The following is a 27,048-nucleotide window of genomic DNA, read 5'->3' on the forward strand; positions in this document are numbered from 1 at the left end:
AGTTATAGATCTATAAGATCCCTTACAGCTCTAATATGATGTGGTTTTAGTGTACCCACACTAATATCACAAAGACTGACTTTATTTCAGAGTTTAGCATATAACTATCCCCTTAAGTTTGTAGACATTGGGACTCCTGTCTAAAAATAGGGAGAAATGGGTAAATTAGGGATCCATCTGTGACCATTACATAGCTTAAAATAAACACAAAAGGCGTATAACTGCTAATGATCCATGAATTCACTCCATATGCATGCATTAGAGATCATTAAAGTGAAAGCTGGGAATGCAAAAGATAATTATATAGTTTGAATATCTAAAAATTTTTCCTCATAGAGGGCATATTTGTATGTATGTGTAAAATATAAGTGTATTACCCCCAAATGGAAACTGAAACACATGCTTGCTTTAGTGGAAGGTGATCATTATATTAATTTCCTGTTTCAAATGGCCTTAGACAATAACCATCAGCTTTGTAAACATGCGGACCTCTTGATCCAGCAATTTCATATGTAGAAATTTAACCTGATGAAAATTTTCACCAGTATACAAAAACAAATATATATGAATGTTCATTGTCACAACATTGTTAACAACGAAAAAACTGAAAAGAATTGAAATATTCATTAATAAGGGATTAGTTAGATAAATTAGCAGGCATCCATATGCCAGGATACTCTGAAATTATTAAAAATAGTCAAATGTACTTTTATAGCAGAGAAATAATTTTATGTCAACTGAGGGAGCTGACATTTACAGTTTGTATGTTTACCCCATATCCATTCCCTGCCTCAAATCAAATCTACATTGAGGCTGAGGCCTTCCTTGTGTCAGGGAAGTTTGGTTACAAAGAGTGCTGATCACAAAAAGATAATTCCTCACACAGGTCAGAATGGCCATCATCAAAAATTCTACAAACAGTAAATGCTGGGGAGAGTGTGGAGAAAGGGAACCTTCCTGCACTGTTGGTGGGAATGTAAACTGGTGCAGCCAATTTACAATCTCCATACTATGGAGAACAGTATGAAGGTTCTTTAAAAAACTAAAAATAGAGCTACCATATGACCAAGCAATCCCACTCCTGGGCATATATCCAAAAAGATAGATGCAGCCCAATGTTCACTGCAGCACTATTTACAATAGCCAAGACATGGAAACAACCTAAATGTCCATCAACAGATGAATAAATAAAAAAGATGTAGTATATTTATACAATAGAATATTACTCTGCCATAAAAAAGAATGAAATAATGCCATTTTCAGCAACATGAATGGACATAGAGATTATCATACTAAGTGAAGTAAGCCAGACAGAGAAAGACAAATATCATATGGTATCACTTACATGTGGAATCTAAAAAAAAAAAAAAAAAACAAATGAACTTATATACAAAACAGAAATAGACTCACAGACATAACAAACTTATGGTTACTAAGGGGGAAAGGGGGGAAGGGAAAAATTAGGAGTTTGGGATTAACATAAGCACACTGTTATACATAAAATAGATAACCAACAAGGACCTACTGTATAGCACAGGGAACTATACTCAATATTTTATAATAACCTATAAGGGAAAAGAATATATATATATTTATATATACATATGTGAACTTGAATCACTTTGCTGTCCACCTGAAACTAACGTTGTAAATCAACTATACTTCAATAAAAAAAAACACAAAAAGATAATTCTTAGTGCTTAGCACCAATGACAAGAGACCCAGAGAAAGGTATTCTCACCATCCCACTGGCACACTTTTGAGAATGAAAGTGAGTGCTATTAATAATGACATGGAAATAACCCAGACTGTTCTGAGGAAACAGGGACACACTACCTGGACCTTTCCCTGAAAGTTAATTCATTTTCTTATAAACCAAAGACAAATGTCATCTTTTAGTAGATAAGGCCCTTGCTCTCATGGAGACTTAGGTGAGGGGAGATGGCAAATAATAAAGAAAACAAAATAATGAACAAGATAATCAGAGACTAATAAAGCTTTGAAGAAAAAAATTTTAATGGGTGAAGTGATGCAGGGTGGGGAGGTAGAGTGGTCAGGAAGACCTGCTTGAGAAGAAAAGATGTGGTGGGAGATCTTAATGTCCAGAGAGGGTTGGGCATGCCAAGATGTGGGCAGAGCACTCCTGATGGAAGACCAATGACCAGTGATGCCCGAGGCCTCTGATGTGTTGAAGGAACGCACCCTGTGAAAGCAGAATTTGTTGGAGGGTTAATCAAGGGGATGACATGATCTATATCACGGTCTAGGGGAAGGAATGAGAAAGAAGGAAACAGAGCCAAAGATACCTGATGGAGGGGGATGGATGATGTGTCTGGGGAGAAAATTAGTAAAGGCAGGAAAAGGGGGGTGGGTGGGAGCACAAGAAAGAACCATCCCAGCAACTGCTCCAGACTAGAGGTAGTATAGCTGGTGCTGATACTGGACAGTGCCAGGACTGGCTCACCTGAGGGGCTCAGGAGTTTTTCTAAAACTCCAGGGAGATCAGAGGGAGATAGCAAGAAAACCTCGGATTGGAGATGTGTAGCCTTGCCAAGAAAAGGCTAGTGCAGAGTTCACTCTTAATCTACAAACAGCAAATGCTGGAAAGGGTGTGGAGAAAAGTGAACCCTCCTGCACTACTGGTGGGAATGTAAATTATACAGCCACTATGGAGAACAGTATGGAGGTTCCTTAAAATACTAAAAATAGAACTACCATATGATCCGGCAATTCCACTACTGGGCATATACCCAGAGAAAACCATAATTCAAAAAGACACATGCACCCCAATGTTCATGCAGCACTATTTACAATAGGCAGGACATGGAAGCAACCAAAATGTCCATTGACAGATGAATGGATAAAGAAGATGTGGCACATATATACAATGGAATATTACTCAGCCAGAAAAAGGAACAAAATTGGGTCATTTGTAGAGACGTAGATGGACCTAGAGAAGTCATACAAAGTGAAGTAAGTCAGAAAGAGAAAAACAAATATCGTATATTAACACATATATGTGGAATCTAGAAAAATGGTACAGATGAAACAGTTTGCAAGGCAGAAATAGAGACACAGATGTAGAGAACAAATGTATGGACACCAAGGGGGAAAGTGGTGGTGGTGGTGGTGGGATGAACTGGGAGATTGGGATTGACATATATACACTAATATGTATAAAATGGATAACTAATAAGAACCTGCTGTATAAAAAAGAGAATAAAAAAGAAGAAAAGGAAGAGGGAGGGCGAAATGAGGAGTATGGGATTAACAGACACAAACTACTATACATAAAATAGATGAGCAACAAGGATTTACTGTATAACACAGGGAACAATATTCGATATCTTCTAGTATCCAGTAATGGAAAATAACATGAAAAAAATATATATATATAACTGAATCACTTTGCTGTACACCTGACCCTACACAATATAATACATCAACTATATTTCAATTAAAAAAATCTGTAACAAAGGATATATTAAAAATTTTAAAAACTCACACAACTGTACACCAAAAAGAGAGAATTGTACTGAATGTAAATTTAAAAATAAATTTTAAAAAGCTTTGGAGAAGAACCGTTTCTCACTAGGAATTCTGGTCTGAAGCATCGGTGCAAGGCCTCTGCCCAGAGCAACCTATGAGCAAATGAAACTAGACAGAGCACAAAGGAAAACAAAAGATACTACAGACCCGCCTTTTTGCCCTGGAAGTGTACTTGCGGCATGTTTCTCCAGGCCTTCAGGCTTGGGTCTTGAACTGGAACTACACCACCAGCTTTCCTGGACCTCCAACTTGCAGAGGTATTTCTCGGCTTCCAAAATCAACTGTGTGGTTGACAGGGTCTTGTTGCTCCGGCCAGGTGTCAGGCCTGAGCCTCTGAGATGGGATAGCCCAGATAAGGACATTGGACAACCAGAGACGTCTTGGTCCCACATAATATCATTCGGCAAGAGCTCTCCCAGACATCTCCGTCTCAATGCTAAGACCCAGTCCACGCAATGACCAGCAAGCTCCAGTGTTGGACACCCCATGCCAAACAACTAGCAAGACAGGAACACAACCCCACCCATTAGCAGAGAGGCTCCCTAAAATCATAATAAGGCCACAGAGACCCCAAAACACACACCAGACATGGTCCTGCCCACCAGAAAGACAATATCAAGACTCACCCATGAGAACACAGGCACCAGTCTCCTCCACCAGGAAGCCTAAACAACCCACTGAACCAACCTTACCCACTGGAGGCAGATACCAAAAACAACAGGAACAACAAACCTGCAGCCTGTGAAAAGGAGACCCCAAACACAGTAAGTTAAGCAAAATGAGAAGACAGAGAAATACACAGCAGATGAAGGAGCAAAGTAAGAACACACCAGACCAAACAACTGAAGAGGAAATAGGCAGTCTACCTGAAAAAGAATTCAGAATAATGATAGTAAAAATGATCTAAAATCCTGGAAATAGAATAGAGAAAATACAAGAAACGTTTAACAAGGACCTAGAAGAACTAAAGAGCAAACAAACAATGATGAACAACACAATAAATGAAATAAAAAATTCTCTAGAAGGAATCAATAGCAGAATAACTGAGGCAGAAGAACGGATAAGAGACCTGGAAGATAAAATAGTGGAAATAACTACTGCAGAGCAGAATAAAGAAAAAAGAATGAAAAGAATTGAGGACACTCTCAGAGACCTCTGGGACAACATTAAATGCACCAGCATTTGAATTATAGGGGTCCCAGAAGAAGAAGAGGAAAAGAAAGGGACTGAGAAAATATCTGAAGAGATTATAGTTGAAAACTTCCCTAATATGGGAAAGGGAATAGTCAGTCAAGTCCAGGAAGCACAGAGAGTGCAATACAAGATAAAGCCAAGGAGAAATATGACAAGACACATCTTAATTAAACTATCAAAAATTAAATACAAAGAAAAAATATTTAATACAGCAAGGGAAAAGCAACAAATAACATATAGGGGAATCCCCATAAGGTTAACAGCTGATCTTTCAGTAGCAACTCAGCAAGACAGAAGGGAGTGGCAGGATGTGTTTAAAGTGACGAAAGGGAAAGACCTACAACCAAGATTACTCTACCCAGAAAGGATCTCATTCAGATTTGACAGAGAAATTAAAACCTTTACAGACAAGCAAAAACCAAGAGAATACAGCACCACCAAACCAGCTTAACAACAAATGCTACAGGGAGTTCTCTAGGCAGGAAACACAAGAGAAGGAAAAGACCTACAATAACAAACCCAAAACAATTAAGAAAATGGTAATAGGAACATACATATAGATAATTACCTTAAATGTAAATGGATTAAATGCTCCAACCAAAAGACATAGACTGGCTGAATGGATACAAAAACAAGACCCGTATATATGTTGGGTACAAGAGACCCACTTCAGACCTAGGGACACATACAGACTGAAAGTGAGGGGATGGAAAAAGATATTCCATGCAAATGGACATCAAAAGAAAGCTGGAGTCCAAGTGGAGCAAGTGAGCTGAGTGGTTGTGTAGTCGCGTCCCGGAGACCAGTAGCGCTTGCAGCATGGCTGAGTGACTGACTGAAGAGCAGATTACAGAATTCAAAGAAGCTTTTTCACTATTTGACAAGGATGGTTATGGAACTATAACAACAAAGGAATTGTGAACTGTAATGAGGTCTCATGGGTAGAATCTCACAGAAGCAGACTTACAGTACATGATTAATGAAGTGGATGCTGATGGTAATGGCACAATTGACTTCCCGGAATTTCTGACAATGATGGCAATAAAAATGAAAGATGCAGACAGTTAGGAAGAAATTAGGGAAGCATTCCATGTATCTGATAAGGATGGTAATATCTATATTAGTGCAGCAGAGCTCCGCCATGTGATGACAAACCTTGGAGAGAAGTTAAGAGGTGAAGAGGTTGATGAAATGATCAGGGAAGCAGATATTGATGGTGATAATCAAGTAAACTATGAAGAGTTTGTACAAATGATGACAGCAAAGTGAAGACATTGTACAGAGTGTGTTAAATTTCTTGTACAAAAACGTTTATTTGCCTTTTCTTTGTTTGTAACTTATCTGTAAAAGGTTTCACCCTACTGTCAAAAAAAATATGCATGTATTAGGACTTCATTCCTCCATGTTTTATTCTCTTATCTTACTGTCATTGTGCTGAAACCTTATATTTTAGAAAAATTAAACAAGTAACAAGTTGCATGTGGCTTACTCGATATATCTAAGCCCTTCTGCACTTCTAAACTTAGACTGAGTTTGTCAAATGAGGGAACATGTGGGTTATGCCTTTTTTTTTAAGTTGTTTTCTTTAGGAACTGTCATCATGTTGTTCTTGAAGTGTGGAGTTGTAACTCTGTGTGGACTATGAACAGTCAACAGTATGTACTTAAAAGTAGCACTATTGCAAAATTGGTGTTTTATCCAGGACTCATACACTATCTTTTTGTACTGCTGGTCCTTTACCAGAAACAATTTCTTTTATTGTTACTTGCTTGTTGTTTTAGCCACTTAAAGAAAATCTGCTTATGGCACAATTTGCCTCAAATTGACTCCAAGATGTATATTTGTTTTCCAATAAAAATTACAATTTACCTAACAAAAAAAAAAAAAAGAAAGAGAACTGGAGTCACAATTCTCATATCAGACAAAATAGACTTTAAAATAAAGACTATTAGAAGAGACAAAGAAAGACACTACATAATGATCAAGGAATCAATCCAAGAAGAAGATAAAACAATTGCAAATATTTATGCACCCAACATAGGAGCACCTCAATACATAAGGCAAATGCTAAGAGCCATCAAAGGGGAAATCAACAGTAACACAATAATAGTAGGGAACTTTAACACCCCACTTTCACCAATGGAAAGATCATTCAAAGTGAAAATAAGTAAGGAAACACGAGCTTTAAATGACATATTAAACAAGATGGGCTTAATTGATATTTATATAGGACATTCCATCCAAAAACAATAGAATACACTTTGCTCTTAAGTGTCTATGGAGCATTCTCCAGGATAGATCATATCAAGCCTTGGTAAATTTAAGAAAATTGAAATTGTATCAAGTATCTTTTCCGACCACAATGCTATGAGACTGGATATTGATTACAGGGAAAAAACTGTAAAAGATACAAACACATGGAGGCTAGACAATGCACTACTAAATAACCAAGAGATCACTGAAGAAATCAAAAAATACCTAGAAACAAATGATAATGAAAACACGATGACCCAAAACCTATGGGATGCAACAAAAGCAGTTCTAAGAGGGAAGCTTATAGCAATACAATCCTACTTCAAGAAACATGAAAAATCTCAAACAAACCACCTAACCTTACACCTAAAGCAATTAGAGAAAGAAGAACAAAAAACCCCAAAGTTAACAGTAGGAAAGAAATCATAAAGATCAGATCAGAAATAAATGAAAAAGAAATGAATGACACAATAGCAAAGATCAATAAAACTAAAAGCTGGTTCTTTGAGAAGATAAACAGTTTTGATAAACCATTAGCCAGAGTCATCAAGAACAAAAGGGAGGAGACTCAAATCAATAGAATTAGAAATGCAAAAAGAGGAGTAACAACTGACACTGCAGAAATACAAATGATCATGAGAGGATCAACTATATGCCAATAAAATGGACAACCTGGAAGAAATGGAACAATTCTTAGAAAAGCACAACCTTCCGAGACTGAACCAGGAAGAAATAGAAAATATAAACAGACCAATCACAAGCACTGAAATTGAAACTGTAATTAAAAATCTTCCAACAAACAAAAGCCCAGGACCAAATGGCTTCACAGGCGAATTCTATCAAACATTTAGAGAAGAGCTAACACATATCCTTCTCAAACACTTCCAAAATATAGCAGAATGAGGAACAATCCCAAACTCATTCAACGAAACCACCATCACCCTGATACCAAAACCAGACACAGATGTCACAAAGAAAGAAAACTACAGGCGAATATCACTGATGAACATAGATGCAAAAATCCTCAACAAAATACTAGCAAGCATGGGATGAAGTGAGACAGTGGCATGGACATATATACACTACCAAGTGTAAGAGAAGATAGCCACTGAGAAGCAGCTGCATAGCACAGGGAGATCAGCTTGGTGCTTTGTGTCCAACTAGAGGGGTGGGATAGGGAGGGTGGGAGGGAGACGAAAGAGGGAGGAGATATGGGGATATATGTATACATACAGCTGAGTCACTTTGTTATACAGCAGAAACTAACACACCATGGTAAAGCAATTATACTCCAATACAGATAGTTTTAAAAATAATACTAGGGAAGATGGCGGAAGAGTAAGACGCGGAGATCACCTTCCTCTCCACAGATACACCAGAAATACATCTACGCGTGGAACAACTCCTACGGAGCACCTACTGAACGCTGGCAGAAGACCTCAGACCTCCCAAAAGGCAAGGAACCCCCCACGTACCTGGTTAGGGCAAAAGAAAAAACTAAACAGAGACAAAAGGATAGGGACGGGTCCTGCACCAGCGGGAGAGAGCTGTGAAGGAGGAAAAGTGTCCACACACTAGGAAGCCCCTTCGCGGGTGGAGACTTCGGGAGACGGAGTGGGGGAGCTTGGGAGCCGCGGAGGAGAGCACAGCAACAGGGGTGCGGAGGGCAAAGCGGACAGATTCCAGCGCAGAGGATCGGGCCGACCGGCACTCACCAGCCGAGAGGCTTGTCTGCTCGCCCGCCGGGGTGGGCGGGGCTGGGAGCTGAGGCTCCGGCTTTTGTCGGAGCGCCGGGAGAGGACTGAGGTTGGCGGCGTGAACACAGCCTGCAGGGCGTTGGTGCGCCGCGGCTGGCCGGGAGAGAGTCCGGGGAGGGGTCTGGACCTGCCGAAGAGGCAAGAGACTTTTACGTCCCTCTTTGTTTCCTGGTGCACGAGGAGAGGGGATTAAGAACGCTGCTTGAGAGAGCTCCAGGGACGGGCGCGAGCCGCGGCTAAGAGTGCGGAGCCCAGAGACGGACATGGGACGCTAAGGCCGCTGCTGCCGCCGCCAGGAGGCCTGTGTGCGAACACAGGTCACTAGCCACACTCCCGCCACTGCCAGGGTCCCGGGATCCAGGGACGGCTCCCCCGGGAGAGCGCACGGCGCGCCTCAGGCTGCAGCGTTACGCCGGCCTCTGCCGCTGCAGGCCCGCCCCGCACTCCGTGCCCCTCCCTACCCCCCGGCCTGGGTGAGCCAGAGCCTCCGAATCAGCGGCTCCTTTAACCCCGTCCTGTCTGAGCAAAGAACAGACGCCCTCCGGCAACCTACACGCACAGGCGGGGCCAAATCCAAAGCTGAGCCCCTGGGAACTGTGAGAACAAAGAAAAGAAAGGGAAATCTCTTCCAGCAGCCGCAGAAGCAGCGGATTAAAGCTCCACAATCCACTTGATATACCCAGCATCTGTGGAATACCTGAATAGACAACGAATCATCCCAAATTAAGGAGCCCTGTGGATGAAAGGCTCTTGGTGCTGCAGCCAGGAGTCAGTGCTGTGCCTCTGAGGTGGGAGAGCCAACTTCAGGACACTGGTCCACAAGAGGCCTCCCAGCTGCACATAATATCAAACAGCAAAAATCTCCGAGAGATCTCCATCTCAACGCCAGCACCCAGCATCACTCAACGACCAGCAAGCTACAGTGCTGGACAGCCTATGCCAAACAACTAGCAAGACAGGAACACAACCCCACCCATTAGCAGAGAGGCTGCCCAAAATCATAATAAGTCTACAGACACCCCAAAACACACCACCAGACGTGGACCTGCCCACCAGAAAGACAAGATCCAGCCTCATCCACCAGAACACAGGCACTAGTACCCTCCACCAGGAAGCCTACACAACCCACCGAACCAACCTTAGCCACTGGGGACAGACACAAAAAACAACAGGAACTACGAACCTTCAGCCTGCAAAAAAGGAGACCCCCAAACACAGTAAGATAAGCAAAATGAAAAGACAGAAAAACACACCGCAGATGAAGGAGCAAGATAAAAACCCACCAGACCTAACAAATGAAGAGGAAATAGGCAGTCTACCTGAAAAAGAATTCAGAATAATGATAGTAAGGTTGATCTGAAATCTTGGAGATAGAATGGACAATAGAATGGACAAAATGCAAGAATCAGTTAACAAGGACCTAGAAGAACTAAAGATGAAACAAGCAACGATGAACAACACAATAAATGAAATTAAAAGTACTCTAGATGGGATCAATAGCAGAATAACTGAGGCAGAAGAACGGATAAGTGACCTGGAAGATAAAATAGTGGAAATAACTACTGCAGAGCAGAATAAAGAAAAAAGAATGAAAAGAACTGAGGACAGTCTCAGAGACCTCTGGGACAACATTAAACGCACCAACATTCGAATTATAGGGGTTCCAGAAGAAGAAGAGAAAAAGAAAGGGACTGAGAAAATATTTGAAGAGATTATAGTTGAAAACTTCCCTAATATGGGAAAGGAAATAGTTAATCAAGTCCAGGAAGCACAGAGAGTCCCATACAGGATAAATCCAAGGAGAAATACGCCAAGACACATATTAATCAAACTGTCAAAAATTAAATACAAAGAAAACATATTAAAAGCAGCAAGGGAAAAACAACAAATAACACACAAGGGAATCCCCATAAGGTTAACAGCTGATCTTTCAGCAGAAACTCTGCAAGCCAGAAGGGAGTGGCAGGACATATTGAAAGTGTTGAAGGAGAAAAACCTGCAACCAAGATTACTCTACCCAGCAAGGATCTCATTCAGATTTGATGGAGAAATTAAAACCTTTACAGACAAGCAAAAGCTGAGAGAGTTCAGCACCACCAAACCAGCTTTACAACAACTGCTAAAGGAACTTCTCTAGGCAAGAAACACAAAAGAAGGAAAGGACCTACAATAACGAACCCAAAACAATTAAGAAAATGGGAATAGGAACACACATATCGATAATTACCTTAAATGTAAATGGACTAAATGCTCCCACCAAAAGACACAGATTGGCTGAATGGATACAAAAACAAGACCCATATATTTGCTGTCTACAAGAGACCCACTTCAGACCTAGAGACACATACAGACTGAAAGTAAGGGGATGGAAAAAGGTATTTCATGCAAATGGAAACCAAACGAAAGCTGGAGTAGCAATTCTCATATCAGACAAAATAGACTTTAAAACAAAGACTATTAGAAGAGACAAAGAAGGACACTACATAATGATCAAGGGATCGATCCAAGAGGAAGATATAACAATTGTAAATATTTATGCACCCAACATAGGTGCACCTCAATACATAAGGCAAATACTGACAACCATAAAAGGGGAAATCGACAGTAACACATTCATAGTAGGGGACTTTAACACCCCACTTTCACCAATGGACAGATCATCCAAAATGAAAATAAATAAGGAAACACAAGCTTTAAATGATACATTAAACGAGATGGAGTTAGTTGATATTTATAGGACATTCCATCCAAAAACAACAGAATACACATTTTTCTCAAGTGCTCATGGAACATTCTCCAGGATAGATCATATCTTGGGTCACAAATCAAGCCTTGGCAAATTTAAGAAAATTGAAATTGTATCAAGTATCTTTTCTGACCACAACGCCATGAGACTAGATATCAATTATAGGAAAAGATCTGTAAAAAATACAAACACATGGAGGCTAAACAATACACTACTTAATAATGAAGTGATCACTGAAGAAATCAAAGAGGAAATCAAAAAATACCTAGAAACAAATGACAATGGAGACACAACGACCCAAAACCTGTGGGATGCAGCAAAAGCAGTTCTAAGGGGGAAGTTTATAGCAATACAAGCCCACCTTAAGAAGCAGGAAACATCTCGAATAAACAACCTAACCTTGCACCTCAAGCAATTAGAGAAAGAAGAACAAAAAAACCCCAAAGCTAGTAGAAGGAAAGAAATCATAAAAATCAGATCAGAAATAAATGAAAAAGAAATGAAGGAAACAATAGCAAAGATCAATAAAACTAAAAGCTGGTTCTTTGAGAAGATAAACAAAATAGATAAACCACTAGCCAGACTCATCAAGAAAAAAAGGGAGAAGACTCAAATCAATAGAATTAGAAATGAAAAAGGAGAGGTAACAACTGACACTGCAGAAATAAAAGAGATCATGAGAGATTACTACAAGCAACTCTATGCCAATAAAATGGACAATCTGGAAGAAATAGACAAATTCTTAGAAATGCACAACCTGCCAAGACTGAATCAGGAAGAAATAGAAAATATGAACAGACCAATCACAAGCACTGAAATTGAAACTGTGATTAAAAATCTTCCAACAAAGAAAAGCCCAGGACCAGATGGCTTCACAGGCGAATTCTATCAAACATTTAGAGAAGAGCTAACACCTATCCTTCTCAAACTCTTCCAAAATATAGCAGAGGGAGGAACACTCCCAAACTCCTTCTACGAGGCCACCATCACCTTGATACCAAAACCAGACAAGGATGTCACAAAGAAAGAAAACTACAGGCCAATATCACTGATGAACATAGATGCAAAAATCCTCAACAAAATACTAGCAAACAGAATCCAACAGCACATTAAAAGGATCATACACCATGATCAAGTGGGGTTTATTCCAGGAATGCAAGGATTCTTCAATATACGCAAATCTATCAGTGTAATAAACCATATTAACAAACTGAAGGAGAAAAACCATATGATCATCTCAATAGATGCAGAGAAAGCTTTTGACAAAATTCAACACCCATTTATGATAAAAACCCTGCAGAAAGTAGGCATAGAGGGAACTTTCCTCAACATAATAAAGGCTATATATGACAAGCCCACAGCAAACATCATCCTCAATGGTGAAAAACGGAAAGCATTTCCACTAAGATCAGGAACAAGACAAGGTTGCCCACTCTCACCACTCTTATTCAACATAGTTTTGGAAGTTTTAGCCACAGCAATCAGAGAAGAAAAGGAAATAAAAGGAATCCAAATCGGAAAAGAAGAAGTAAAGCTGTCACTGTTTGCAGATGACATGATCCTATACATAGAGAACCCTAAAGATGCTACCAGAAAACTACTAGAGCTAATCAATGAATTTGGTAAAGTGGCAGGATACAAAATTAATGCACAGAAATCTCTGGCATTCCTATATACTAATGATGAAAAATCTGAAAGTGAAATCAAGAAAACACTCCCATTTACCATTGCAACAAAAAGAATAAAATATCTAGGAATAAACCTACCTAAGGAGACAAAAGATCTGTATGCAGAAAATTATAAGACACTGATGAAAGAAATTAAAGATGATACAAATAGATGGAGAGATATACCATGTTCTTGGATTGGAAGAATCAACATTGTGAAAATGACTCTACTACCCAAAGCAATCTATAGATTCAATGCAATCCCTATCAAACTACCACTGGCATTTTTCACAGAACTAGAACAAAAAATTTCACAATTTGTATGGAAACACAAAAGACCCCGAATAGCCAAAGCAATCTTGAGAATGAAAGAAGGAACTGGAGGAATCAGGCTCCCAGACTTCAGACTATACTACAAAGCTACAGTTATCAAGACGGTATGGTACTGGCACAAAAACAGAAAGATAGATCAATGGAACAGGATAGAAAGCCCAGAGATAAACCCACGCACATATGGTCACCTTATCTTTGACAAAGGAGGCAGAAATATACAGTGGAGAAAGGACAGCCTATTCAATAAGTGGTGCTGGGAAAACTGGACAGCTACATGTAAAAGTATGAGATTAGATCACTCCCTAACACCATACACAAAAATAAGCTCAAAATGGATTAAAGACCTAAATGTAAGGCCAGAAACTATCAAACTCTTAGAGGAAAACATAGGCAGAACACTCTATGACATAAATCACAGCAAGGTCCTTTTTGACCCACCTCCTAGAGAAATGGAAATAAAAACAAAAGTAAACAAATGGGACCTAATGAAACTTAAAAGCTTTTGCGCAGCAAAGGAAACCATAAAGAAGACCAAAAGACAACCTTCAGAATGGGAGAAAATATTTGCAAATGAAGCAACTGACAAAGGATTAATCTCCAAAATTTATAAGCAGCTCATGCAGCTTAATAACAAAAGAACAAACAACCCAATCCAAAAATGGGCAGAAGACCTAAATAGACATTTCTCCAAAGAAGATATACAGAGTGCCAACAAACACATGAAAGAATGCTCAACATCACTAATCATGAGAGAAATGCAAATCAAAACTACAATGAGATATCATCTCACACCAGTCAGAATGGCCATCATCAAAAAATCTAGAAACAATAAATGCTGGAGAGGGTGTGGAGAAAAGGGAACCCTCTTACACTGTTGGTGGGAATGTAAATTGATACAGCCACTGTGGAGAACAGTATGGAGGTTCCTTAAAAAGCTACAAATAGAACTACCATATGACCCAGCAATCCCACTACTGGGCATATACCCTGAGAAAACCATAATTCAAAAAGAGTCATGTACCAAAATGTTCATTGCAGCTCTATTTACAATAGCCCAGAGATGGAAACAACCTAAGTGTCCATCATCGGATGAATGGATAAAGAAGATGTGGCACATATATACAATGGAATATTACTCAGCCATAAAAAGAGACGAAATTGAGCTATTTGTAATGAGGTGGATAGACCTAGAGTCTGTCATACAGAGTGAAGTAAGTCAGAAAGAGAGAGACAAATACCGTATGCTAACACATATATATGGAATTTAAGAAAAAAAAATGTCATGAAAAACCTAGGGGTGAAACAGGAATAAAGACACAGACTTACTAGAGAATGGACTTGAGGCTATGGGGAGGGGGAAGGGTAAACTGTGACAAAGCGATAAAGAGGCATGGACATATATACACTACCAAACGTAAGGCAGTTAGCTAGTGGGAAGCAGCCGCATAGCACAGGGAGATCAGCTCGGTGCTTTGTGACCGCCTGGAGGGGGGGGATAGGGAGGGTGGGAGGGAGGGAGACGCAAGCGGGAAGAGATATGGGAATATATGTGTATATATAACTGATTCATTTTGTTGTGAAGCTGAAACTAACATACCATTGTAAAGCAATTATACTCCAATAAAGATGTTAAAAAAAAAAAATAAAAAAATAAAAAAAAAATAATACTAGGAAAAAGACTCCAACAGCACATTAAAACTATCATACAACATGATCAACTGGGATTTATCCCGGGAATGCAAGGATTCTTCAATATATGCAAATCAATCAATGTGATAAACCATATTAAAAAACTGAAGGATAAAAAACATATGATCATCTCAATAGATGCAGAAAAAGCTTTCAACAAAATTCAACACCCATTTATGATAAAAACCCTCCAGAAAGAAAGCATAGAGGGAACTTTCCTCAACATAATAAAGGCCATATATGGCAAACCCATAGCCAACATTGTTCTCAATGGTGAAAAAATGAAACCATTTCCACTAACATCAGGAACAAGACAAGGTTGCCCACTCTTACCAATATTATTCAACATAGTTTTGGAAGTTTTAGGCAGAGCAATCAGAGAAGAAAAAGAAATAACAGGAATCCAAATTGGAAAAGAAGATGTAAAGTTGTCACTGTTTGTAGATAACACGATACTATACATAGAGAATCCTAAAGAGGCTACCAGAAAACTACTAGAGCTAATCAATGAATTTGGTAAAGTAGAGGACACAAAATTAATGCACAGAAATCTCTTGCATTCCTATACACTAATGATGAAAAATCTGAAAGAGAAATTAAGGAAACACTCCCATTTATCACTGCAACAAAAAGAATAAAATATCTAGGAATAAACCTACCTAAGGAGACAAAAGACCTGTATGCAGAAAACTATAAGACACTGATGAGAGAAATTAAAGATGATACAAACAGATGGAGAGATATACCATGTTCTTGGATTGGAAGAATGAACTTTGTGAAAATGACTCTACTACCCAAAGCAATCTACAGATTCAATGCAATCCCTATCAAACTAAGGCATTTTTCACAGAACTAGGACAAAAAATTTCACAATTTGTACGGAAACACAAAGGACCCCGAATAGCCAAAGCAATCTTGAGAAAGAAAAATGGAGCTGGAGGAATCAGGCTCCCTGACTTCAGACTATACTACAAAGCTACAGTAATCAATACAGTATGGTACTGGCACAGAAATATAGATCAATGGAACATGATAGAAAGCCCAGAGATAAACCCATGCACGTATGGTCACCTTGTCATTGATAAAGAGGCAAGACTATATAATGGAGAAAAGACAGCCTCTTCAATAAGTGGTGCTGGGAAAAGTGGACAGCTAATGTAAAAGAATGAAATTAGGACACTCCCTTACACCATGCACAAAAAAAAAAAAAAACTCAAAATGGATTAAAGACCTAAATGTAAAGCCAGAAACTATCAAACTCTTAGAGGAAAACATAGAACACTCTATGACATATATCACAGCAAGATCCTTTTTGACCCACCTCCTAGAGAAATGGAAAAAAACCCAGAAATTAACAAATGGGACCTAATGAAACTTAAAAGCTTTTGCACAGAAAAGGAAACCATAAACAAGATGAAAAGACAATCCTCAGAATGGGAGAAAATATTTGCAAATGAAGCAACTGACAAATGATTAATCTCCAAAATATACAAGCAGCTCATGCAGCTCAATGTCAAAAAAACAAAAAACCCAATCCAAAATGGGCAGAAGACCTAAATAGACATTTGTCCAAAGAAGATATACAGAGCCAACAAACACATGAAAGGATGCTCAACATCACTAATCATTATAGAAATGCAAATGAAAGCTACAATAAGGTATTACCTCACACTGGTCAGAATGGCCATCATCAAAAAATCTACAAACAATAAATGCTGGAGAGGATGTGGGGAAAAGGGAACCCTCTTTGCACTGTTGGTGGGATGTAAACTGATACAGCCACTATGGAGAATAGTATGGAGGTTTCTTAAAAAACTAAAAATAGAACTACCATTTGACCCAGCAATCCCCCTACTGGGCATATACCCTGAGAAAATCATAATTCAGAAAGAGTCATGTAGGGCGGAGGGGAAGATGGTGGAAGAGTAAGACGCAGAGATCACCTTCCTCCCCACAGATATACCAGAAATCCATCTACACGTGGAGCAACTCCTACAGAACACCTACTGAATGCTGGCAGAAGACCTCAGACCTCCCAAAAGGCAAGAAACTCCCCACGTACCTGGGTAGGGCAAAAGAAAAAAAGAAAAAACAGAGACATAAGAATAGGGACGGGACCTGCACCAGTGGGAGGGAGCTGTGAACGAGGAAAGGTTTCCACACACTAGGAAGCCCCTTCGCAGGCGGAGACTGCTGGAGGCGGAGGGGGGAGCTTCGGAGCCGCGGGGGTGAGCACAGCAACAGAGGTGCGGAGAGCAAAGCGGGGAGATTCCTGCACAGAGGATCGGTGCCGACCGGCACTCACCAGCCCGAGAGGCTTGTCTGCTCACCCGCCGGGGAGGGCGGGGCTGCGAGCTGAGGCTCGGGCTTTGGTTGGAGTGCAGGGAGAGCACTGGGGTTGGCTCCGTGAACACAGCCTGAAGGGGTTAGTGCACCACGGCTAGCCGGGAGGGAGTCCGGGAAAAGCTCTGGAGCTGCCGAAGAGGCAAGAGACTTTTTCTTCCCTCTTTGTTTCCTGGTGTGCGAGGAGAGGGGTTTAAGAGCGCTGCTTAAAGGAACTCCAGAGACGGGTGCGAGCCGCGGCTAAAAACGCGGACCCCAGAGACGGGCGGGAGATGCTAAGGCTGCTGCTGCCGCCACCAAGGGGCCTCTGTGCGAGCACAGGTCACTATCCACACCCCTCTTCCGGGGAGCCTGTGCAGCCCGCCATTGCCAGATTCCCAGGATCCACGGACAACTCCTCCGGGAGAACGCACGGCAGGCCTCAGGCTGGTGCAATGTCACGCTGGCCTCTGCCGCCGCAGGCTCACCCCGCTCTCCGCGCCCCTCCCTCCCCCCGGTCTGAGTGAGCCAGAGCCCCCGAATCAGCGGCTCCTTTAACCCCGTCCTGTCTGAGCAAAAAACAGACGCCCTCTGGCGACCTACACGCAGAGGCGGGGACAAATCCAAAGCTGAGTCCCTCTGAGCTGTGAGAACAAAGAAGAGAAAGGGAAATCTCTACCAGCAGCCTCAGAAACAGCGGATTAAAGCTCCAAAATCAACTTGATGTACCCTGCATCTGTGGAATACATGAATAGACAATTAATCATCCCAAATTGAGGAGGTGGACTTCGAGAGCAAGATTTATGATATTTTTACCCTTTTCCTCTTTTTGTGAGTGTGTATGTGTATGCTCCTGTGTGAGATTTTGTCTGTATAGCTTTGCTTCCACCATTTGTCCTAGGGTTCCATCTGTCCATTTTTTAAAAAAATTTTTTTCTTAATAAATAATTTTAATAACTTTATTATACTTTACCGTCTTTCTTTCTTTCTTTCTTTCTTTCTTTCTTTCTTTCTTTCTATCTACTTCTACTAACTCTTTCTCTCTACTTTTTCTCCCTTTTATTCTGAGCCGTGTGGAGTCTCTTGTTGCTGCAGCCAGGAGTCACTGCTGTGCCTCTGAGGTGGGAGAGCCAACTTCAGGACACTGGTCCACAAGAGACCTCCCAGCTACACATAATAACAAATGGTGAAAATCTCCCAGAGATCTCCATCTCAACACCAGCACCCAGCTTCACTCAACAACCAGCAAGCTACAGTGCTGGAAAACCTATGCCAAACAACTAGCAAAACAGGAACACAACCCCACCCATTAGCAGAGAGGCTGCCTAAAATCATAATAACTCCACAGGCACCCCAAAACACAACACCAGACGTGGACCTGCCAACTAGAGAGACAAGATCCACCCTCATCCACCACAACACAGGCACTAGTCCCCTCCACCAGGAAGCCTACACAACCCACTGAACCAACCTTAGCCACTGGAGACAGACATCAAAAACAACGGGAACTACGAACCTGCAGCCTGCAAAAAGGAGACCCCAAACACAGTAAGATAAGCAAAATGAGAAGACAGAAAACACACAGCAGATGAAGGAGCAAGATAAAAATGCATCAGACCTAACAAATGAAGAGGAAATAGGCAGTCTACCTGAAAAAGAATTCAGAATAATGATAGTCAGGATGATCCAAAATCTTGGAAATAGAAGAGACAAAATGCAAGAAACATTTAACAAGGACCTAGAAGAAGTAAAGATGAAAGAAGCAATGATAAACAACACAATAAACAAAATTAAAAGTACTCTAGATGGGATCAATAACAGAATACCTGAGGCAGAAGAACGGATAAGTGACCTGGAAGATAAAATAGTGGAAATAACTACTGCAGAGCAGAATAAAGAAAAAAGAATGAAAAGAGCTGAGGACAGTCTCAGAGACCTCTGGGACAACATTAAACGCACCAACATTCTAATTATAGGGGTTCCATAAGAAGAAGAGAAAAAGAAAGGGACTGAGAAAATATTTGAAGAGATTATAGTTGAAAACTTCCCTAATATGGGAAAGGAAATAGTTAATCAAGTCCAGGAAGCACAGAGAGTCCCATACAGGATAAATCCAAGGAGAAACATGCCAAGACACATATTAATCAAACTGTCAAAAATTAAATACAAAAAAAGCATATTAAAAGCAGCAAGGGAAAAACAACAAATAACACACAAGGGAATCCCCATAAGGTTAACAGCTGATCTCTCAGCAGAAACCCTGCAAGCCAGAAGGGAATGGCAGGACATACTGAAAGTGGTGAAGGAGAAAAACCTGCAACCAAGATTACTTTACCCAGCAAGGATCTCATTCAGATTTGATGGAGAAATTAAAACCTTTACAGACAAGCAAAAGCTGAGAGAGTTCAGCACCACCAAACCAGCTTTACAACAAATGCTAAAGGAACTTCTCTAGACAAGAAACACAAGAGAAGGAAAAGACCTATAAAAACGAACCCAAAACAATTTGGAAAATGGGAATAGGAACATACATATCGATAATTACCTTAAATGTAAACAGACTAAATGCTCCCACCAAAAGACACAGATAGGCTGAATGGATACAAAAACAAGACCCTTATATATGCTGTCTACAAGAGATGCACTTCAGACCTAGAGACACATACAGACTGAAAGTAAGGGGATGGAAAAAGATATTCCATGCAAATGGAAAGCAAAAGAAAGCTGGAGTAGCAATTCTCATATCAGACAAAATAGACTTTAAAATAAAGACTATTAGAAGAGACAAAGAAGGACACTACATAATGATCAAGGGATCAATCCAAGAAGACGATATAACAATTGTAAATATGTATGCACCCAACATAGGAGCACCTCAATACATAAGGCAAATACTAACAGCCATAAAAGGGGAAATCGACAGTAACACATTCATAGTAGGAGACTTTAACACCCCACCTTCACCAATGGACAGATCATCCAAAATGAAAATAAATAAGGAAACACAAGCTTTAAATGATACATTAAACAAGATGGACTTAATAGATATTTATAGGACACTCCATCCAAAAACAACAGAATACACTTTTTTCTCAAGTGCTCATGGAACATTCTCCAGGATAGATCATATCTTGGGTCACAAATCAAGCCTTGTTAAATTTAAGAAAATTGAAATTGTATCAAGTATCTTTTCCAACCACAACGCCATGAGACTAGATATCATTTACAGGAAAAGATCTGTAAAAAATACAAACACATGCAGGATAAACAATACACTACTTAATAACGAAGTGATCACTGAAGAAATCAAAGAGGAAATTAAAAAATACCTAGAAACAAATGACAATGGACACACAACGACCCAAAACCTATGGGATGCAGCAAAAGCAGTTCTAAGGGGGAAGTTTATAGCAATACAAGCCCACCTTAAGAAGCAGGAAACATCTCGAATAAACAACCTAACCTTGCATCTCAAGCAATTAGAGAAAGAAGAACAAAAAAACCCCAAAGCTAGCAGAAGGAAAGAAATCATAAAAATCAGATCAGAAATAAATGAAAAAGAAATGAAGGAAACAACAGCAAAGATCAATAAAACTAAAAGCTGGTTCTTTGAGAAGATAAACAAAATAGATGAACCATTAGCCAGACACATCAAGAAAAAAAGGGAGAAGACTCAAATCAATAGAAATGAAAAAGGAGAAGTAACAACTGACACTGCAGAAATAAAAAAGATCATGAGAGATTACTACAAGCAACTCTATGCCAATAAAATGGACAATCTGGAAGAAATGGACAAATTCTTAGAAATGCACAACCTGCCAAGACTGAATCAGGAAGAAATAGAAAATATGAACAGACCAATCACAAGCACTGAAATTGAAACTGTGATTAAAAATCTTCCAACAAACAAAAGCCCAGGACCAGATGGCTTCACAGGCAAATTCTATCAAACATTTAGAGAAGAGCTAACACCTATCCTTCTCAAACTCTTCCAAAATATAGCAGAGGGAGGAACACTCCCAAATTCCTTCTGCGAGGCCACCATCACCTTGATAACAAAACCAGACAAGGATGTCACAAAGAAAGAAAACTACAGGCCAATATCACTGATGAACATAGATGCAAAAATCCTCAACAAAATACTAGCAAACAGAACCCAACAGCACATTAAAAGGATCATACACCATGATCAAGTGGGGTTTATTCCAGGAATGCAAGGATTTTTCAATATACGCAAATCTATCAATGTGATAAACCATATTAACAAATTGAAGGAGAAAAACCATATGATCATCTCAATAGATGCAGAGAAAGCATTTTAAAAAATTCAACACCCATTTATGATAAAAACCCTGCAGAAAGTAGGCATAGAGGGAACTTTCCTCAACATAATAAAGGCCATATATGACAAGCCCACAGCCAACATCATCCTCAATGGTGAAAAACTGAAAGAATTTCCACTAAGATAAGGAACAAGACAAGGTTGTCCACTCTCACCACTCTTATTCAACATAGTTTTGGAAGTTTTAGCCATAGCAATCAGAGAGGAAAAGGAATCCAAATTGGAAAAAAGAAGTAAAGCTGTCACTGTTTGCAGATGACATGATACTATACATAGAGAATCCTAAAGGTGCTACCAGAAAACTACTAGAGCCAATCAATGTATTTGGTAAAGTTGCAGGACACAAAATTAATGCACAGAAATCTCTTGCATTCCTATACATTAATGATGAAAAATCTGAACGTGAAAGCAAGAAAACACTCCCATTTACCACTGCAACAAAAAGAATAAAATATCTAGGAATAAACCTACCTAAGGAGACAAAAGACCTGTATGCAGAAAATTATAAGACACTGATGAAAGAAATTAAAGATGATACAAATAGATGGAGAGATATACCATGTTCTTGGACTGGAAGAATCAACATCGTGAAAATGACTCTACTACCCAGAGCAATCTATAGATTCAATGCAATCCATATCAAACTACCACTGGCATTTTTCACAGAACTAGAGCAAAAAATTTCACAATTTGTATGGAAACACAAAAGACCCCGAATAGTCAAAGCAATTTGGAGAACGAAAAACAGAGCTGGAGGAATCAGGCTCCCTGACTTCAGACTATACTACAACGCTACAGTAATCAAGATAGTATGGTACAGGCACAAAAACAGAAATATAGATCAATGGAACAGTACAGAAAGCCCAGAGATAAACCCACGCACATATGGGCACCTTATCTTTGATAAAGGAGGCAGGAATGTACAGTGGAGAAAGGACAGCCTCTTCAATAAGCAGTGCTGGGAAACCTGGACAAGTACAAGTAAAAGTATGAGATTAGATCACTCCCTAACACCATACACAAAAATAAGCTCAAAATGGATTAAAGACCTAAATGTAAGGCCAGAAACTATCAAATTCTTAGAGGAAAACATAGGCAGACCACTCTATGACATAAATCACAGCAAGATCCTTTTGACCCACCTCCTAGAGAAATGGAAATTAAAACAAAAATAAACAAATGGCACCTAATGAAACTTCAAAGCTTTTGCACAGAAAAGGAATCCATAAACAAGACGAAAAGACAACCCTTAGAATGGGAGAAAATACTTGCAAATGAAGCAACTGACAAAGGATTAATTTCCAAAATTTACAAGCAGCACATGCAGCTCAATAACAAAAAAACAAACAACCCAATCCAAAAATGGGAAGAAGACCTAAATAGACATTTCTCCAAAGAAGATATACAGACTGCCAACAAACACATGAAAGAATGCTCAACATCATTAATCATGAGAGAAATGCAAATCAAAACTACAATGAGATATCATCTCACACCAGTCAGAATGGCCATCATCAAAAAATCTAGAAACAGTAAATGCTGGAGAGGGTGAGGAGAAAAGGGAACACTGTTGCACTGCTGGTGGGAATGTGAATTGGTTCAGCCACTATGGACAACAGTATGGAGGTTCCTTAAAAAACTACAAATAGAACTACCATATGACCCAGCAATCCCACTACTGAGCATATACCCTGAGAAAACCAAAATTCAAAAAGAGTCATGTACCAAAATGTTCATTGCAGCTCTATTTACAATAGCCCGGAGATGGAAACAACCTAAGTGCCCATCATCAGATTAATGGATAAAGAAGTGGCACATATATACAATGGAATATTACTCAGCCATAAAAAGAAACAAAATTGAGCTATTTGTAATGAGGTGGATAGACCTAGAGTCTGTCATACAGAGTGAAGTTAGTCTGAAAGAGAAAGACAAATACCCTATGCTAACACATATATATGGAATTTAAGGGAAAAAATGTCATGAAGAACCTAGGGGTAAGACAGGAATAAAGACACAGACCTACTGGAGAACGGACTTGAGGTTATGGGGAGGGGGAAGGGTGAGCTGTGACAAAGCGAGAGAGAGGCGTGGACATATATACACTAACAAACGTAAGGTAGATAGCTAGTGGGAAGCAGCCGCATAACACAGGGAGATCAGCTCGGTGCTTTGTGACCACCTGGAGGGGTGGGATAGGGAGGGTGGGACGGAGGGAGACGCAAGAGGGAAGAGATATGGGAACATATGTACATATATAACTGATTCACTTTGTTACAAAGCAGAAAGTAACACACCATTTTAAAGCAATTATACCCGAATAAAGGTGTTAAGAAAAAAAAGAGTCATGTACCACAATGTTCACTGCAGCACTATTTACAATCGCCAGGACATGGAAGCAACCTAAGTGTCTATCAACAGATGAATGGATAAAGGTGCGGCACATATATACAATGGAATATTACTCAGCCCGAAAAAGGAACGAAATTGCGTTATTTGAAGTGAGGTGGATGGACCAAGAATGTTTCGCACACAGTGAATTCAGAAAGAGAAAAACAAATACCGTATCGTAACACATATATATGGAATTTAAAAAAAAACAGTTCTGAGGAACCTAGGGGCAGGACAGTAATAAAGATGCAGACATAGATAATGGACTTGAGAACATGGGGAAGGGGAAGGCAAGTTGGGACGAAGTGAGAGAGTGGCACTGACTTATATACACTACCAAATGTAAAATAGATAGCTAGTGGGAAGCAGCCACATAGCACAGGGAGATCAGCTCAGTGCTTCATGACCACCTAGAGGGGTGGGCTAGGGAGGGTGGGAGGGAGATGCAAGAGGGAGGAGATATGGGGATATATGTATATGTATAGTTGACTTACTTTGTTATACAGTAGAAACTAACACAACATTGTAAAGCAATTATACTCCAATAAAGATGTTAAAAAAATAAAATAAAATAAATAATAAACCATTCTCCCCCCCCTAAAAATAAAAAGGTACTACAAACAAAAGTGAGGTTTTGAAAATAGGGTTTATATCACATATTTACATTTGGATTTCTCTGACTACTCTTCAAGATTTAAATAGTCGTGAAGATGGACTAGAGAAAGTCTTCCACTTCTGTATTTTTCTGCTACTTCTTTGTATTTCCTGCTATTATTTTTCAAGTAAATGATGATAACTTATTGAGGTAATAAAGTTTCTTTACTATAAAAAAAAGCTTTTGAAGAAAAGAAAAATAATTTACTTTTAATCATATTCATTACAATCACAATTTATCTCAGGCTTAGTCACTGGGAATTGAGCTGACTTGAAGCTCTAGGCAGAAGAGGTAATTTAGGTTGTTGGATTTTTCCTCTGTATGGATATGCTCCACAGTGATGAATACTTTGCAATTTGATCTTTTCTGGACTATGTGTCATGTTCCATTGGTCCATTTTGCCAATAACACACTGTCTTGATTTATAAAGACTTTATAAAAAACTTAGTTTTAGAGTAAGTCTTAAAGTCAGGCAGTGTGAGTTCTCCAACTTTGTTCTTTTTCAAAATTGTTTCACCTATTGTGCAATTTCATATTTTAAAAACTTATTTTAATATTTTGTGGAAACGTTTTTATATTTATTAAATATAGCTGCTTTGTTTACTTTTATCTGAAAAAAAAGGAAAATAAAAGAATGAAGCGCTGTCAGTAAGGGATACTTTGGGCTGAAAGTGAATCTGTCATTTCTGTGCCTTAAACAAAGAGGGGGTTTATTTTTCCCTCACATAAGAGAAGTCTGAAGATAGGTGTCTGCTAGCATTGGTTCAGTGGCTCAACAGTGTCAGGGCCCACGTCTCTGTGGTTCTCTTGACCTCTCCCTCATGGTCACAAGATGGCAGCTACACCTACTGCCATCTTGTCCATTCACGGTAGAAAAATGTAACTTTTGTCTCCCTGTCCAGAATCCTGTCAAATGCCTCCTTTGGCTTCAAGAGAGGTTGGGGAGCTTCCCTGGTGGCGCAGCGGTTGAGAGTCTGCCTGCCAATGCAGGGGACACGGGTTCGAGCCCTGGTCTGGGAAGATCCCACATGCCGCAGAGCGACTAGGCCCGTGAGCCACAACTACTGAGCCTGCGCGTCTGGAGCTTGTGCTCCGCAACAAGAGAGGCCGCGACAGTGAGAGGCCCGCGCACCGCGATGAAGAGTGGCCCCCGCTCGCCGCAACTAGAGAAAGCCCACGCACAGAAAAGACCCAGCACAGCCAAAAATAAATAAATAAATGAAATTTAAGAGAGGTTGGGTATGGTATTTTTGTCTTTCAGTCTGTGAAACAGACATAGACCAGAAAGAAGGGGTTTGATATGAGAGTCAGGAGTACCAACCTGAGGTGTTGGCCACCAAAGATTGAGGAGAGGTTTTAAAAAAGCTTTTCATTGAATTCTGCACCCCCCAAAAATATTAGCAAATAAAGCAGTGATTTAGAATCCAAATGAAGCCACATCACTTTCCTTCTCAGTGTTGCACAGGAACCACCTCAGAGCCTCCTGATCCTGCCTCTCATGAGCATTAACTTTCCCCCAGCACTCACATAGGCCTTGAGAGTCGGAGACACCAGCTAGAAAAACAAAGCTAGTGTATTGCTGAAGGACAAGAGTGACATTGTGACCAGGCTACAGCATAGCTCTCTTTAATAAACTTTCAACTAAAGAATGTTGGAATTCAATGCATGTCCATGAATTGCCTGTTTCAGTCCCTGAATGGGGAAAACTTGGCATTTCTTCTTTTCTCTCATTCAGTAAATATTTATAGGGCTCCTATGTGCCAGGCACTGGGTGTTTTTTATTCTTCTTCCTTTTATTATTGTTCCCTGTCCTGTTTTCTTGGATTATTATTCTCTCCAAGTGTCTATGGGGATATGTGTAAAAGTATACGACAATATGTCAAACCTGCAGAGCGCAGAGCACTGTCAGAGCACTGCTCACACCCCGGAGAAGGAAAGACTGAGAAGGCGTGAAGGAATCAGGATGCAAGAGAATACCTGTGAGGAATGGTGTTTCTTACAATACTCATGTGCTTATTCATGCATTTATTTGTTCACTAAATATTTATTGAGTCCATTTGCTAGATTCTGGAGATATTCTGGTGAATATACAGATAAGGTCTCTACCTTCATTGAGCTTAAACTTGTTGTGGGACAATATTTTTGAAATA

At 39.8% G+C, this 27,048-nt stretch overlaps 2 long non-coding RNA genes and 1 pseudogene across 6 annotated transcripts in view; 1 reads left to right on the forward strand and 2 right to left on the reverse strand.

The window, feature by feature from the left end:
• The window catches only part of LOC125964545 (uncharacterized), a 116,561-nt gene that overhangs the window by 18,875 nt on the left and 70,638 nt on the right, over positions 1-27,048 (reverse strand). The gene's annotated exons all lie outside the window — the stretch shown is intronic.
• On the reverse strand, positions 4,477-19,946 carry LOC125964547 (uncharacterized). The gene is made up of 3 exons (XR_007477664.1): positions 19,825-19,946; positions 10,288-10,749; positions 4,477-4,618 (listed from the first exon to the last, which is right to left on the reverse strand). It is a non-coding gene; the product is annotated as an uncharacterized LOC125964547 (long non-coding RNA).
• Positions 5,018-6,136, forward strand: LOC101271540 (calmodulin-A-like; annotated as a pseudogene).

Source organism: Orcinus orca, chromosome 5 (assembly GCF_937001465.1).
Source record: "Orcinus orca chromosome 5, mOrcOrc1.1, whole genome shotgun sequence".
NCBI classification, from domain to species: Eukaryota; Metazoa; Chordata; class Mammalia; order Artiodactyla; family Delphinidae; genus Orcinus; species Orcinus orca.